Source organism: Leucoraja erinacea, chromosome 28, assembly GCF_028641065.1.
Source record: "Leucoraja erinacea ecotype New England chromosome 28, Leri_hhj_1, whole genome shotgun sequence".
Taxonomy (NCBI): Eukaryota; Metazoa; Chordata; class Chondrichthyes; order Rajiformes; family Rajidae; genus Leucoraja; species Leucoraja erinaceus.
In genome coordinates, this window is record NC_073404.1 from 31,096,973 (window position 1) to 31,114,090 (window position 17,118).

At 49.1% G+C, this 17,118-nt stretch overlaps 1 protein-coding gene across 1 annotated transcript in view; it reads right to left on the bottom strand.

Annotated features, from left to right (window-relative positions):
* Positions 1 to 17,118, bottom strand: part of ankrd13b (ankyrin repeat domain 13B) — a 96,004-nt gene that overhangs the window by 59,955 nt on the left and 18,931 nt on the right. The window lies entirely within an intron of this gene.

Genomic DNA, 17,118 nt, shown 5'->3' on the forward strand with positions numbered 1-17,118 from the left:
GCCGAAATCCTTCTGGAAATAGGCAACGTTTCGGGCCGAAACCCTTATGGGTTTCGGCCCGAAACGTTGCCTATTTCCTTAGCTCCATAGATGCTGCCTGACCCACTGAGTTACTCCAGCACTCTGTGAAACGTCACCTATCCATGTTCTCCACAGATGCTGCCTGACCCGCTGAGTTACTCCAGCACTCTGTGTCTATTTTACACCAGCCCTCGTTACCTTTGCACCAGATGAAAGGAAAAAGCTGCGATTGATGTCAGTAAATTCATTGAAACGCAACATGAAATGATATTTTAATTGAACATGGCACATCATTAGATCAAAAACTACCATAGAACAGAGGAGGGAAATGAAAATTAATCTACAAGCATAATAAAACCCTCTTGAAAGCACAAGTGCACGTGTTTGGTTATCGATGTGATTTAGAAACATAGAAACATAGAAATTAGGTGCGGGAGTAGGCCATTCGGCCCTTCGAGCCTGCACCACCATTCAATATGATCATGGCTGATCATCAACTCAGTATCCCGTACCTGCCTTCTCTCCATACCCCCTGATCCCCTTGGCCACAAGGGCCACATCTAACTCCCTCTTAAATATAGCCAATGAACTGGCCTCAACTACCCTCTGTGGCAGAGAGATTTATTCCGAATGTCATAAGTGATAGGAGCCATCAAGTCTACTCCGCCATTCAATCATGGCTGATCTATCTCTCCCTCCGAACCCCATTCTCCTGCCTTCTCCCCATAACCTCTGACACTCGCACTAATCAAGAATCTATCTATCACTGCCTTAAAAATATCCAATGACTTGGCCTCCACAGCCGTCTGTGGCAAAGAATTCCACAGATTCACCACCCTCTGACTAAAGAAACTGGAGTAACTCAGCGGGTCAGGCAGCATCTGTGGAGAACATGGATAGGTGACGTTTCGGGTTGTGACTTTAAACACAGATGCATTTCATTTTATCTGGGAATGTTGCTGCTAAATCTGACTACTTTAGTTTAGTTTAGAGATACAGCACGGAAACAGGCCCTTCAGCCCACCAAGTCTGTGCCGACCAGCGATCCCTGCACATTAACACTATCCTACACACAGTAGGGCTAATTAACCTACAAACCTGCACGTCTTTGGAGTGTGGGAGGAAACCGGAGCACCCGGAGAAAACCCACGCAGGTCACGTGGAGAACGTGCAAACTCCGTACAGACAGTGCCCGTAGTCAGGATGTAACCCGGGTCTCTGGCGCCGTGAGGCAGCAACTCTACCGCTGCGCCACCGTGCCGCCCAAGTCTTCAGTTGCTATTTCCACACTAAATACCCGGAGAGATGATCAGCGTGGAGACTGTCACACCACACAACACGGTGGATTATTGTCCTTTATATTGTCTATTCAAAACGTTTTGTTGTTTAGTTCAGAGTTACAGCGTAGAAACAGGCTCCATGTCAGCTAGTCCCACCTGCCCGCGTTTGGCCCATGTCCCTGCAAACCTGAAGAAGGGTCTCGACCCAAAACGTCACCCATTCCTTCTCTCCCAAGATGCTGCCTGTCCTGCTGAGTTACTCCAGCATTTAGTATCTCTCCCTACAAACCTGTCCTATCCATGTACCTGTCCAAGTCCCTTGTTAGTGTACCTGCCTCATCTACCTCCTCTGGCAGCTCCGTGTAAGGTACAGAAGCTTGACAGCGCGCACCACCAGACTCAGGAATAGCTTCTTCCCCTCTGTGATCAGGTTTCTGAACGGTCCTTCCATAAGCTAGGGTACTGTCCGATTCACCTCTACCCCATTGCGGACATTGGACTTGGTCTGTGGAACTGCTGCGCTACATTGCTGAGAACTATATTCTGCACTCTGTATCTTCCCCTTTACTCTACCTATTGGACTGGAGTTTGTGCTGATTGTATTTATGTGCAGTATTATCCAATCTGATTGGGCAGCGTGCAGAACAAGGCCTTCCACTGTACCTCGATACACGTGACAATAATAATCTAAACGTATTATTTCATGCAAGGAGGCATCTTGGAGAATTCTGCAAAGTCTGCTCAGCAGAAACTGATGAGGGTTGTCAAAGTCAAACACTGCTAGAGAGCAACCTTACACACCGCAGTGCAATTAATGTTTAGTTCTGATTGCATTTACCAATGTCATTTTGATGTCTGATATTCTTAGAAATATTAATTATATTCAGAGTATAGCTGAACGCTGTAATTGCAACTAATTCCCATGAGAATTGAAACAGAACAACTTGCTGTTTAAAACATTCTTTGTTTATCAAAGGGTCAAACATTTATAAAATGTATTATATCCAATCCTGAATAAAACCTCTTTTGCCTGCTAGCTGTTTGAAGAAATGTTCTATGATTGTAAAGAACTGAATTTGGAAATTAAATTAATTTTAATTCATATATAGCTCGTGTCAATGGAGGGCAGTAAATTCAAGAGAGACACAAAGAACTGCAGACGCTGGTTTTCAACAACAAAAAAGATACAAAGTGCTGGAGTAACGCAGGCAGCATCTCTGGAGAACGTTTTTGAAGAAGGGTCCCAAACCAAAACGTGGCCTATCCATATTCTCGTTCACCAAATGCTTTTGCTTAAATACCTGCTGATGGCAGTTAAGCTGGAGAGGGTTCAGAGAAGATTTACAAGGATGTTGCCAGGACTAGAGGGTGTGAGCTACAGGGAGAGGTTGAGCAGGCTGGGTCTCTATTCTTTGGAGCGCAGGAGGATGAGGGGAGATTTTATAGAGGTGTACAAAATCATGAGAGGAATAGATCGGGTAGATGCACAGAGTCTCTTGCCCAGAGTAGGGGAATCTAGGAACAGAGGACACAGTTTTAAGGTGAAGGGGAAAAGATTTAATAGGAATCCAAGGGGTAACATTTTCACACAAAGGGTGGTGGGTGTATGGAACAAGCTGCCAGAGGAGGTAGTTGAGGCTGGGACTATCCCAACGTTTAAGAAACATTTAGACAGGCACATGGATGGGACAGGTTTACCGGGATATGGACCAAACGTGGGCAGGTGGGACTAGTGTAGATGGGACATGTTGGCAGGTGTGGGCAAGTTGGGCCGAAGGGCCTGTTTCCACGGTGTATCACTCTATGACTATAATGGCCTTAAGGTGGATTTTTTGAATGGCCTTTACCCTCAATTGGGCAGCACAGTGGTGTGTACTACTGCGCCAGAGACCCGGGTTCAATCCTGTCTACGGGTGCTGTCTATGTGGAGCTTGCATGTTCTCCCTGTTTCCTCCCACACTCCTAAGATGTACTGGTTTGTAGGTTAATTGGCTTCAGTAAAATTGTAAATTGTCCCTAGTGTGTGTAGGATAGTGTTTAATGTGCGGGGATCGCTGGTCGGCACGGACTCGGTGGGCCGAAGGGCCTGTTTCCGCACTGCACTTTAACAGTTTTCCAACTGGTGCAGATGCTCTCATTATTAAGGAACCATTCTTTCCATCTGTGTTTCGTTTAGTTTAGAGATACAATGCAGAAACAGGCCCTTCGGCCCACCGAGTCCGTACTGACCGCCGATCCCCACATAGTTATGCCTCTGTCCCACTTAGGAAACCTGAACCGAAACCTCTGGAGACTTTGTGCCCCACCCAAGGTTCCCAGAGGTTCCCGGAGGTTTTTGTCAGTCTCCCTACCTGCTTCCACTACCTGCAACCTCCGGCAACCACCAGCAACCTCCGGGAACCGCACGGAAACCTTGGGTGGGGCGCAAAGTCTCCAGACGTTTCCTAAGTGGGACGGGGCTTAAAACACTACCCAACACACACACACACGAGGGACAATTTTACATGTACACCAAGCCAATTAACCTACAAACCTGCACGTCATTGAAGTGTGGGAGGTGGGACTAGTCCACAATGACCTCAGTCGGTTCCCCCCTGGGCTGCAGTAAGTGATGCCACGACAGTTATTGATCGGAAGCTGATCGATTGTCAGTCAGGGCAGCCGGACCCCAACAGCTGAGCCCCTCCAGACTGGGGATCATTGCTCGAACAGCTCCGTGTAAACTCCAACATACACAACCTTCTCAAATGTAAACCTTCCTTTCATTTCCTGAAACAATTTGTGTTTGGATTCAGTGTGTAAATGAGCAGCCAGGCCAGGCCACTCTTTGCATGAGAGTCATAGAAGTGGATTTTGGTTTAGACAATAAATAATAAACAATAGACAATAGACAATAGGTGCAGGAGGAGGCCATTCAGCCCTTCGAGCCAGCACCGCCATTCAATGTGATCATGGCTGATCATCCACAATCAGTACCCCAGTTCCTGCCTTCTCCCCATATCCCCTGACTCCGCTATCTTTAAGAGCCCTATCTAGCTCTCTCTTGAAAGTATCCAGAGAACCGGCCTCCACCGCCCTCTGAGGCAGAGAATTCCACAGACTCACCACTCTCTGTGAGAAAAACTGTTTCCTCATCTCCGTTCTAAATGGCTTGCCCCTTATGCTTTTAATTTAGAGATACAGTGCAGACAGGCCCTTCGGCCCACCGAGTCTGTGCCGACCAGCGATCCCCGCACATTAACACTGCCCTACACACAAGAGGGACAATTTTATATTTCTACCAAGCCGACTAACTTACAAACCTGCCCGTCTTTGACGTGTGGGAGGATCTTGGAGAAAACCCGCGCCGGCCACGGGGAGAACGTGCAAACTCCGTACAGACAGCACCCGTGGTCAGGATCGAACCTGTGTCTCTGGCGCTGTGAGGCAGCGACTCTACCGCTGCGCCACCGTGCTCTGCAATCAAGGATTACAGACCAGCATCTGCAGTCCCTTGCTACATATTTGATCTGCGGAGACAGGGAGCTGTGATAGAGGTGTGAGCAGCCCCAGTGTACTGGAGTATTGTACACTGGTACAGATTCACCGCAGTACAGTGTCTGCTGATTAAATCATCAATCCCCCACGCAGCCAGCCTTGTACAGACGGGGAAATTGGAAAAGGAACGACGTTTCAAAACTCATCATCTCTCTCGAATCTTAATGCCAGAAAAACGGTGAACAGCTGCCTCGTGTTATCGCAGCAAAAGCACAGCTCCAATGCAGCACTCATGCAGCCTCCAAGTTGCACAGCTAATGAAGCTGGCATCTTTCACACAAACATTCAGGGGGCAGTTACAACTAGATCGAATATAATTCTGCAGGCCTTTAATTTAGTTTAGGGCCATAGAGTGGAAACAGGCCCTTCGGCCTGACTTGCCCACACCAGCCAACATGTCCCAGCTACACTAGTCCCACCTGCCTGCGTTTGGTCCATATCCCTCCAAACCTGTCCTATCCATGTACCTGTCTTAACTGTTTTTTAAGTGTTGGGATAGTCCCAGCCTCAACTACCTCCGCTGGCAGCTTGTTCCATACACCCATCACCCTCTGTGTGAAAAAGGTTCCCCTCAGATTCCTATTAAATCTTTCCCCCTTCACCTTAAACCTGTGTCCTCTGGCCCTCGATTCCCCTACTCTGGGCAAGAGACTCTGTGCATCTACCCGATCTATTCCTCTCATGATTTTGTACACCTCTATAAGATCACCCCCTCATCCCCTTAGAGATACAGCATATAAACAGGCCCTTCGGCCCACTGAGTCCATGCTAACCCACGATCCCCACACGCTAACATTACCCTACAGTCACAGTCAGTACCCCACCACAGTCAGTCTGAAGAAGAGTCCCGACCCAAAACATCACCTATCCATGTTCTCCGCAGATGCTGTAGGAACTACAGATGCTGGTTTACACCAAATATAGACACAAATAACTCAGCGGGACACACAGCACCCGAAACGTCACCTATGATGAGCGTTTGACGGCACTGGGCCTGTACTCGCTGGAGTTTAGAAGAATAAGGGGGGACCTCATTGAAACGTACCAATTAGTGAATGGCTTGGATAGAGTGGATGTGGAGAGGATGTTTCCACTCGTGGGAGAGTCTAGGACCAGAGGGCACTGCCTCAGAATTCAAGGATGTTCCTTTAGGAAGGAGATGAGGAGGAATTTCTTTAGTCAGAGGGTGGTGAATCTGTGGAATTCATTGCCACAGACGGCTGTGGAGGCCAAGTCAATGGATATTTTTAAGGCAGAGATAGATTCTTGATTAGTACGGGTGTCAGGGGTTATGGGGAGAAGGCAGGAGAATGGGGTTAGGAGGGAGAGATAGATCGGCCGTGAATGAATGGTGGAGGAGACTTGATGGGCCGAATGGCCGAATTCTGCTCCTATCACTTATGATCTTATGAATTGCTTTTCTACAGAGGTGCTGCCTGATCCGCTGTTACTCCAGCACTTTGTGTCTTTTTTTTGTAAGCCAGCACTGACATTTCCTCGTGCCTAGAGCTGTCTTTCTCAGTTTTTTCTTCCTCATTATTTAGGACAACGTTACTACTTTGAACAGAATGCGGTTTGCGATGTAAAGGGCCTGTCCCACTTGCGTGTCCTTGACACGCAAATTACACGACCACGAGGTTGTAAGTGGGACAGGCCGTTAACTCTGCGGGCCGGGGGTATCGGCAGTGATTACGTTGCAGGTTGTGAACTATCTGGTCGGCGTCGATCCTGGAAAGCCTGCCAGATTTTTACGCTTTCTGTGCCTGGACCTTTGGGACCAATTACAAGGCAGCAGCTGTGTGGCTTTGAGGGGAACATTAGTGTTCGATACCATGCTGGAAGCAACTTCACCTCCCTGCTCCCGGACAGCAGCTCGCTGGAGCAACAACAGCTGTTTCATCCAGTACCATTCAGGCCAAACTAACGCGGTTATCTTTTCACACACAGAGAGTGGTGAGTCTGTGGAATTCTCTGCCTCAGAGGGCGGTGGAGGCCGGTTCTCTGGATACTTTCAAGAGAGAGCTAGATCGGGCTCTTAAAGATAGCGCAGTCAGGGGATAGGGGGAGAAGGCAGGAACGGGGTACTGATTGTGGATGATCAGCCATGATCACATTGAATGGCGGTGCTGGCTCGAAGGGCCGAATGGCCTACTCCTGCACCTATTGTCTATTGTCTAACTAAACCAGGAGACATTTCAGGCCGAGACCCTTCATCTGAGTGGGTCGGGGGGGGGGGGGGGGGGGGGGGGGGGGGGTGGGGGGGGAAACTAGAGATCTGAAAGGGTACAGAATAAAACAGAGCTGGCACCGATGGCCACGGAGCCCACAATGGTCCGTTGTTGGCTGTGGAGGAGGTGATAACAAAGGGATACAAACAGTGAAACTAGTAGAGGTCAGACACAAAATGCTGGAGTAACTCAGCGGGACAGGCAGCATCTCTGCAGAGAAGGAATGGGTGACGTTTCGGGTCGAGACTCTTCTTCAGACTGAACTTTTTTTTGTTCCATTCTATACACTCTATTAGATTAGTTTAGAGATACAGCACGGGAAGAGGCCATTCGGCCCACAGAGTCCATGCCGACCAGCGATCACCCCATACACTAGCACTATTCTATACAGTTGAGTTTATTGTCACGTGTACCGAGGTACAGTGAAAAGCTTTTGTTCCGTGCTAACCAGTCAGCGGAAAGACAATACATGATTACAATCGAGCCGTCCACAGTGTACAGATATAGGATAAGGGAATAACGTTTAGATAATAGCATTCCTACCCACTAAGGATGAGTTACATTTACACCAAAGCCAATTAACCCACAAACCTGCACGTCTTTGGAGTGTGGGAGGAAACCGGAGCACCCGGAGAAAACCCACGCAGGTCACGGGGAGAACGTACAAACTCCGTACAGACAGCGCCCGTAGCCAGGATGGAACCCGGGTCTCTGGCGCTGTGAGGCAGCAGCTCTACCTGCTGCGCCACCGTGACACCCCGAGAAAGAAACAAGGAAGTCACAAAATTATTCTAAATTTGAAGAAACATTTAAATGTGCATCATTTATCAATCTCATATTGTATCTCGAATTTAAGTCCAACATTTTAATTTTGCATTTGAACAGATAAATATATGTGTAGAACTGTTGCATAATGTTCTACATAATTACACACAGTTTATTTTACTTGTAGTGAGGTTTACAGTGCCGCAGCGGGTAGAGCTGCTGCTTCACTGTGCCAGAGACCCGGGTTCCATCATGACCTCAGGTGCTGTCTGTGTGGAGTTTGCACGTTCTCCCTGTGACTGCATGGGTTCCTCCCGCATCTCAAAGACGTGCGGGTTTGTAGGTTAATTAGCCCTCTGTAAATTGTATGTAGGGAGTGGATGAGAAGGTGGGATAGCACTGATCGCGTGGGCTGAAGGGCCAGCTTCCATGCTGTATCTTTATGAAGCATTAAAAGAGATAATTTTCTGGAAACAATTATCCTGCAGAGATTATTTCTCTTGGGTAGTTTACACCCCAGCAGTATGAACATTGGCTTTTCCAATTTCAGGTAGTCCTTGCTTTCTCCCTCCCTCCTTCCCCTCCCATTCCCAGCTCTCCTGTCCCCGCCTCTTCCTTTCTTCCCCCCACCCCCACATCAGTCTGAAGAAGGGCCTCGACCCGAGACATCACCTATTCCTTCGCTCCATAGATGCTGCCTCGCCCGCTGAGTTTCCAGAAGGGTCTCGACCCGAAACATCACCTATTCCTTCGCTCCATAGATGCTGCCTCACCCGCTGAGTTTCTCCAGCATTTTTGTCCAACTTCAATTTAACTGTCGCTCAGACTGTGATCTTTTAGTGTTTAATTCTCTTCAGTAATAGAATTAACATATTATTTGTGGAGGCACTTATCTGTACAAATACATGCTGTTGGAAACTGCTGTCATTTTAATTATCAAGTTGTCGATGAAAGGATTGCCATTAAATTAACCACTCTCATGTCTGCTATCTGCCAATTGCTTAGAAATTAGTCAAAAAAAGTGTGTGGGAGCATTGCATGTTTTAGCTTTCTCTCGCACCATCCTCGATGCAGACCCACAGATTTTATTCGATGGTTCAGAGGAGTAACGAGCATTTATGGAGAGATACACGTCACAGAGAAAGATGTGGAGGAAGGAACTGCAGATGCTGGTTTACACTGAAGATAGACACAACATGCTGGAGTAACTCAGCAGGACAGGCAGCATCTCTGGAGAGAAGGAATGGGCGACGTTTCAGGTCGAGACCCTTCTTCAGACTGAGAGTCAGGGGAGAGGGAGACTAGAGGTGTGGAAGGGTAAGGTGTGAAAACGACAGATCAAAGCAGACGATGATAAGGAAATGTGGAATGGGACATTGTTAGCTGAGGGGAAGGTGACAATGCGGGATTTTTATGAAAGTAGCAACGACTAAGGGAGCACACCAACGCCTCTACTTCCTTAGAAGGCTTAGGAAGACCAGCACGACCCCAACACCTCTCACCAACTTCTACAGATGCACCAGAGACAGCATTTCATCAGATGCATCACAGCTCGGTTTGGGAACTGCTCCATCCAAGACTGCGGACATCGCAGAGAGTTGTGGACGCAGCCCAGACCATCGCACAAACCAACCTCCCTTCCATCGACTCCATCTACACCTCATGCTGCCTCGGCAAGGCCAGCAGCATCATCAAGGACCAGTCTCACCCCGGTCACTCCCTCTTCACCCCTCTCCCATCGGGCAAGAGGTACAGAAGTGTGAAAACGCACGCACACCTCCAGATTCAGGGACAGTTTCTTCACAGCTGTGTTGTTTTATTGTATGGTATTATACGTATGACTGCTGCAATTTCGTTCAGACTTCAGTCTGAATGACAATAAAAGGCTATAATCTATCAGGCAACTGAACCACCCTCTCACTAACTAGAGAGCGGTCCTGAACTACTATCTACCTCATTGGACACTTGGACTATCTTTGATCGGACTTTGCTGGTCTTTATCTTGCACTAAACGTTAATCATGTTATTCCATTTATCCTGTCTGTACCCTGTGGACTTTCTGCTGACTGGTTAGCACGCAACAAAAGCTTTTCACTGTACCTCAGTACACGTGACAATAAACTCAACATACTCAAAAGCAGATAGACACAAACAGCTGGAGTAACTCAGCGGGACAGGCAGCATTCTGGAGAGAAGGAATGGGTGATGTTTCGGGTCGAGACCCGTCTGCTCCGGCATTTTGTGTCTACCTTCGATTTAAACCAGCATCTGCAGTTCTTTGCTGCACAATAGGTAAATGAGACTCGCTTGGGTCAGCATGGGTGAGTTGGGCCGAAGGGCCTGCTACCCTGTGCTATGACAATCACACTATCACTATCCAAATGAAAGGCAGTACTGTTCCCATACATAGTTTAGTTTGGTTTAGTTTAGTGACACAGCCCAGAAACAGGCCCTTCAGCCCATCGAGTCCATGCCGACCAGCGATCCCCGCACACTAACATTATCCTACACATACTAGGGGCAATTTACACCCATACAGAGTAGATAAACCAAAGCCAATTAACCAATTAACCTGCACATATTTGGAGTGTGGGAAAAAACTGAAGATCCCGGAGAAAACCCACGCAGGTCACGGGGAGAACGTACATTACAAACTCACTCCGTAGAGACATCCGTAGAGTAAAGCACTCTTGACTCTTGAGACAGCACCCGTGGTCAGGATTGAACCCGGGTCTCTGGCGCTGCAAGTGCTGTAAGGCAGCAACTCTACCGCTGCGCCACCGTGATGCCCTGTCATCCGGCTACATTTGTAACCTGGAGAGGTGGAATTATTTTTTCATACCAATTGGTATAAGTCAATGATATTTCTGCCCTCAGGCAAACAGCAGACGAGAAGCTGCAGGAACAGGGCGACTGTGAGAACTGATGATATCAGAATGTCAGAAAATGCAGCAAATAGGGCACCATCTGCCAACAGAGGACAGCTTCACGTTTAGTCACCAGAGTTATACTTCAGGCATACAGTGGCCCGCTGTGAACATCTAATGTCTTTCATTTGTCTTTGTTTCCAAATCTTGTACTTTAGCTGGAACGTATTGCACCAGGTTTTACCCCCCAACCCCCTCCCCCCCCCCCCCCCCCCCACCCCCTCCCCCCCCCCCCCCCAACCCCGCCACAGCTTAATCCCAGCAGCACGGTGGTGCAGCGGGTAGAGCTGCTGCCTCACAGCGCCAGAGACCCGGGTTCCATCCCGACTACGGGCGCTGTCTGTACGGAGTTTGCACGTTCTCCCCGTGACCTGCGTGGGTTTTCTCCGGGTGCTCCGGTTTCCCCCCGCACTACAAAGACGTGCAGGTTTGCAGGTTGATTGGCTTCTGTGAATCGGCTTGCCAACTTTCCCACTCCCATATAAGGGACAACGGGTCAAAATACGGGACAAATTCCCCACGGCAATTCGTTGAGCGAAGGTGGGACAGCTGGCCGGGCGGACGGGGCCACGGGCGAGGCGCTGCTTCTGCTGCACTCCACGGGCTGCACTACTTCGGGACGGGCGAGGCGGGGCCGGACACGGCGCTCTGACCCGACAGTCCCCTCGACACGAGTAGTACCGGTCAAATACGGGACAAGGGCCATCTCGTTCGGGACAAAGCAATTTAGACCAAGAAAGGGGATGTCCGAGGATGGGGATGTCCGGTCTAATAAGGGACATTCGGCAACCCTTCCTGTGAATTGTAACTTGTCCCTAGTGTGTGTAGGGTTGTGTTAGTGTGCAGGGATCACTGGTCGGCACGGACTCGGTGGGCCGAAGGGCCTGTTTCCGTGCTGTATCTCTAAAACTAAAAATGAAAACTGATGAACTAATTGCTTTTGTCTTTTAATTAACAGCAGAAAATATGATGCAGAAATTCAAAATTAATATTAGAACTAAGGATTAATGAATTATTACGGATAGATGCATGCATGCATTCCCCTTGTACACAGCGGCAAAGCACACACGTCTGGCACTCTGTGCGGTGATTAGTATTCAGTGCCAGCACAAAGCAGTGAACAGCACAATGCAAGTGTGTGCTGGCTCTGCAGTTTGTACAGATAAACAATGTAGCCCACATACACTCCCTCTCTCTCCACTTACTCTCTCTCTCTCTCCCCTCCCCCTCCCCTCTCTCCCTCTCTCACTCCCTCTCTCTCTCCTTCACTCTCTCCCCCTCACCACCCCCCCTCTCTCCCCTCCCCCCTCTCCCCTCTCTCCCTCCCTCTCTCCCCCTCTCTCTCTCCCTCTCTCCCCCTCTCTCTCCCTCTCTCTCTCCCCCTCTCCCCCCTCTCTCCCCCCCCCCTCCCCCCCCCTCCCCCCCTCCCCTCTCTCTCCCCCTCTCTCCCTCCCTCTCTCTCCCTCCCCCCTCTCTCTCCCCCTCCCCTTCTCTCCCTCCCCCCCCCCCCCTCTCTTTCTCTCCCTCTCCCTCCCCCCTCCCCCCCCCCTCTCTCCCCTCCCCCCCCCCTCTCCCCCTCCCCCTCTCTCTCTCTTCTCTCTCCCCCTCCCCCTCCCTCCCCCCCCCCCCCTCGCCCCCCCTTCCCCTCCTCCCCTTCCCCCCCCTCCCCCTCACTCCCCCCCTCCCCCCTCTCCCCCTCCCCTCCAGTTTCCCATGCCCTGCCTCTGTCTCCACCACTACAGTGCCACCAGCCAACCTGCCCACTGAGTACAAATTAGCTGTATGTGTCAGCAACATTGGCAGATACACTCTGTCGTTTTGATGCAAATGCCAACATGTTGATTTACAAATCTGACACCTGGGCTAAAATGGGAGACAAAGGATTGTTGAGTCAACCAGTAAAACACTCATCAGCTGGGCTCATCAACATTTGTTCCAGAATCCACACAACACATAACGGCAAACCATGATTTACAAAATCTGAAGAAGGGTCTCGACCCACAACCTCACCCATTCCTTCTCTGCAGCGATGCTGCCTGTCCCGCTGGTTGGAGCGGTGGTGGAGCGCTGCTGCTGCTGCTTCTGCTGCTGCTGCGGCCCGACCTCCGGAGATTCGGAGGCTGCAACTGCGGGTCTGGCGGCCGGCGGCACTGGGAGCCCGCGGGTCCCTGGAGGGAGACCGCTTTTCAGGGCTCCTGCAACGGCAACTTCTCCCGCCCGAGTTGTGGGGTTGAAGAGCTCCAGGAGCGCGGCCTGACATCACCGCCCCGCGCGGCTTGGAATGGCCGCGGGACTCTGTGAGCGCACGCCGGGGGCTCTAACATCAAGAACCCGGTGTGCGACCTTGCACCACCCGGCGTGGCTTTAATGGCCGCGGGACAATCGCCATCGCCAGCCGGGGGCTTTGACTTTGACTCTGTCATCGGGGGGGGGAGAGCAGGAGAGCAGTGGAGAGATAAGTTTTTTGGCCTTCCATCACAGCGATGTGATGGATGTTTATGTAAATTATATTGTGTCTTGGGTCTATTTGTTTGTAATGTATGGCTGCAGAAACGGCATTTCGTTTTGACCTCAAGGGGTCCAAATGACAAATAAATTGTATTGTATTGTATTGTCAGAATCTTTTTGTCAGAAGGGTCCTCTGGTGCAGGAAGGAACTGCAGATGCTGGTTTACACCAAAGATAGACACAAAATGTTGGTTGGAGTCACTGCAGCGGCATCTCTGCCAATGCCCAGCCATGCTGCTCGTCCCGCTGAGTTACTCCACCTTGGTCTCGGAGTGTTAGCTCATCAGCTTGTCATTTTATTTGAGTTATTACTCAATCTTTACATTGTACATATTATGGGGGAAGGGCTTCGATGATGAAGCAGCAACAAGCAAGTACTGGATCAGTAACTAGCGACACATCCAGCTCCCGACTCATCTCCATGGAAACCCCACTGTGAGAGATGCAAGGAACTGCAGATGCCATCATCCCCACCAAGCTGGTTACCAAGCTCACAGAACTGGGTCTCTGCGCATCCCTCTGCAATTGGATCCTCGACTTCCTCATCCACAGACCACAGTCTGTTCGAATTGGAGGAACCACTTCATCCTCAGTAACAATCTCAAGGCTGCTGCATGCTCAGCCCCCTGCTGTACTCACTCTATACCCATGACTGTGTAGCCGGTCATAGTCCTGGGATGTCAGGACGGTCTTATGAAGAAAGACTGGATAGACTTGGTTTATACTCGCTAGAATTTAGGAGATTGAGAGGGGATCTTATAGAAACTTACAAAATTCTTAAGGGGTTGGACTAGGCTAGATGCAGGAAGATTGTTCCCGATGTTAGGGAAGTCCAGGACAAGGGGTCACAGCTTAAGGATTGTGAAATCTTTAGTTGGGGAGATGATGAGAACCTTTTTCACCCGGTGAATATGGAACTCTCTGCCACAGGGGTAGTTGAGGCCAGTTCATTGGCTATATTTACAAGTTAGATTGGCCCTTGGGCGTGGGGATATAGGGTCAGAAGAGATCTAGGTTCCTGGATACTGAGTTGGATGATCACCATGATGCATATTGAATGGAAGTGCAGGCTTGAGCGACTCTACTACTCCCGAGAAGATTCTATGTTTCTATGTTTCTAGTGCGAACGTCCATCAGGAAGTTCGCCGATGACACTTCTGTGGGTGTACAATCACAGATGGGGACGAGTCAGAGTATAGAAGTGAGCATCGTGGACCAAATGGTTCCAGCACAACAACTGTCTCAACATCAGCACCAAAAAGATTGTGGACAAAAGTTGGGGACCATTGCCCACAATCCTGTTATATCACCGGGACTGGTGACCTCCCCACTACAAATCGAAGGGATCTGCATATATCAGAAGATCTTTCCTGGACCCCTCAAAAATTGTCAAGGAGGCACATCATCCTGGCGGGGTGGAAGATTTCCCGAGAAGATTACGGAGTCCGGCCGTGAAGAGGATTTCGAAACTTCTAATGTACAATCATTCTGACTCGCATCGTGGCACTGGTTTAGCACTTGAACGAGGAGCAAAAAGATTACAAAAAGTTGTCCAACCCAGTCCATCACCGGCTGTGACACCACACAGGAAATCGAAGCACCTCAAAAATCATCAAGGACCCACAACATCCTGGCCACACACTTATCTCACCACTGCCATCAGGAAGAAGGTACAGGAGCCTGAAGACTGTAACGTCCAGGTTCAGGAACAGCTTCTTCCCCACAGCCATCAGGCTATTAAACACATCGGATAAGCTATGAGCTCCGAACTACAAAAGACTATATTATTATTTGTTATTTGCACTATATTTGTTATTTATTGAACTTTTTCTTTTTTTCCCCGTTGTATACAATGTTTACATGTTCACATATTGTGTTGTGCTGCAGCAAGTGAGAATTCCATTGTCCCGTCACGGGACACATGACAATAAAATACTCTTGACCCTTGACTCTTCGGTCACTGCAATTATTCAGCCCCTGCATCTGTAACCACCATTATTACCCAGTCCACTCTCTGATCAAACATCTACTATCACATTCGGTCCAAAAGCAACTATCCCTTTCCTCTGAGATAACACAGAGTGCTGGAGTAACTCAGCGGGTCAGGCAGCATCTATGGAGCTAAGGAAATAGGCAACGTTTCGGGCCGAAACCCGTAAGAAAACCGTTCCTTCTTAAACTATCTTTGGTTTAGCTTAAGAAGGAACTGCAGATGCTGGAAAAATCAAAATTAGACAAAAAATGCTGGAGAAACTCAGCGGGTCAGGCAGCATCTGTGGAGAACATGGATAGGTGACGTTTCACAGAGTGCTGGAGTAACTCAGCAGGTCAGGCAGCATCTCTGGAGCTAAGGAAATAGGCAACGTTTCGGGCCGAAACCCATAAGGGTTTCGGCCCGAAACGTTGCCTATTTCCAGAAGGATTTCGGCCCGAAACGTTGCCTATTTCCTTAGCTCCATAGATGCTGCTGCACCATAACTCAGCGGGTCAGGCAGCATCTGTGGAGAACATGGATAGGTGACGTTTCACAGAGTGCTGGAGTAACTCAGTGAGTCAGGCAGCATCTGTGGATAACATGGATAGGTGACGTTTCACAGAGTGCTGGAGTAACTCAGTGAGTCAGGCAGCATCTGTGGAGAACATGGATAGGTGACGTTTCACAGAGTGCTGGAGTAACTCAGCGGGTCAGGCAGCATCTGTGGAGAACGTGGATAGGTGACGTTTCACAGAGTGCTGGAGTAACTCAGCGGGTCAGGCAGCATCTGTGGAGAACATGGATAGGTGACGTTTCACAGAGTGCTGGAGTAACTCAGTGGGTCAGGCAGCATCTGTGGAGAACACGGATAGGTGACGGTTCAGGTGGGGACATTTCTTCAGACAGGAAGCAGCATCTGCATCTCTTTGTTTCCACGTTGTAGATCCCCAGATACCCAGCAAGGGACCAATGGAAACCATGACTCAAACATGGCCATGTTGACTCTCACGCCATTGCCTGATGGGATAAACAAACTCCTCAACAATATCCACCTGGGGTTTCCTTTAGTGAATTGCAATCCCCCAGGTTCCAGGCTCTCTGTGGCAAGAGCCGTGTTTACAGAGGCTCATCCTCACCGATCTGGATCAGCGCTGTTTGACATTTGTTCAGATTTAATTTGGTAAACTAGTTGAGATGAAATATTAATGTGAGGGGGGAAAAAGATTGAATGGGAATAGAAACATAGAAACATAGAAATTAGGTGCAGGAGTAGGCCATTCGGCCCTCAGTTCCTGCACCGCCATTCAATATGATCATGGCTGATCATCCAACTCAGTATCCCGTACCTGCGTTCTCTCCATACCCCCTGATCCCCTTAGCCACAAGGGCCACATCTAACTCCCACTTAAATATAGCCAATGAACCGGCCTCAACTACCCTCTGTGGCAGAGAGTTCCAGAGATTCACCACTCTCTGTGTGAAAAAAGTTCTTCTCATCTTAGTTTTAAAGGATTTCCCCCTTATCCTTAAGCTGTGACCCCTTGTCCTGGACTTCCCCAACATCGGGAACAATCTTCCTGCATCTAGCCTGTCCAACCCCTTAAGAATTTTGTAAGGAATCTAAGGGGTAATCATAAATTCTAGAGAGTATAAACCAAGTCTATCCAGTCTTTCTTTATATGAAAGTCCTGACATCCCTGGAATCAGTCTGGTGCGCCTTCTCTGCACTGCCTTTATGGCAATAATGTCCTTCCTCAGATTTGGAGTCCAAAACTGTACGCAGTACTCCAGGTGTGTTCTCACCAAGACCCTGTACAACTGCTCTGCTCCTTACTCAAATCCTTTTGCAATGAAAGCTAACATCCATTCGCTTTCTT